Source organism: Halyomorpha halys, unplaced genomic scaffold, assembly GCF_000696795.3.
Source record: "Halyomorpha halys isolate HHAL.00 unplaced genomic scaffold, Hhal_1.1 Scaffold429.1, whole genome shotgun sequence".
In the NCBI taxonomy this organism is placed as follows: Eukaryota; Metazoa; Arthropoda; class Insecta; order Hemiptera; family Pentatomidae; genus Halyomorpha; species Halyomorpha halys.
The window spans coordinates 224,816-225,365 of NW_027109334.1; positions in this window are offsets into that span (position 1 = coordinate 224,816).

A 550-nucleotide genomic window follows, 5' to 3' on the forward strand; every position below is an offset into this window, starting at 1 on the left:
AAATTTAAACTCTTTTAAAAGCTGTGTTCTGATTGCCATGACCTGTAAAGAATCAGGCCACACCTGTTGGGCGACAAAATGTAATAATTTTAAAAAATAGAAAAAATAAAATAAAAAAGAATCTAGATCGTTTTTTTAAACTTTTTTCAAATATAAGAGAAAACTTGGGTTAAAATTAAAGAACTTTATTCTTAAATGGATAATATAATTTATTCAAATTTAATAATATAAAAGACTCTTAATTTTATTATATAAAAAGAAACTCTTAATCTCAGGGCGTGTGGTTGCTAGACAATCAGAACACTAACACTTTTACAATTAACTTAATTAAATTAATATCTCTGTTACAATTGTATATTAAATTTAGTTATAACCAAAACTAACCAAGCTCTACGATTTTGTTGATTCTTTGTGTTTTCTTTGTTCTTCTATTGTTGTGGCGTCCAAAATGGCTGTTCACAAGTTGCCTCTCTCCTAACAAAAATGGCTTCCAAGCTTTCCCGCTTCCAGCCGAAGTACGTCCTCTCTCCAGGCCATCCCAACTAAGAGT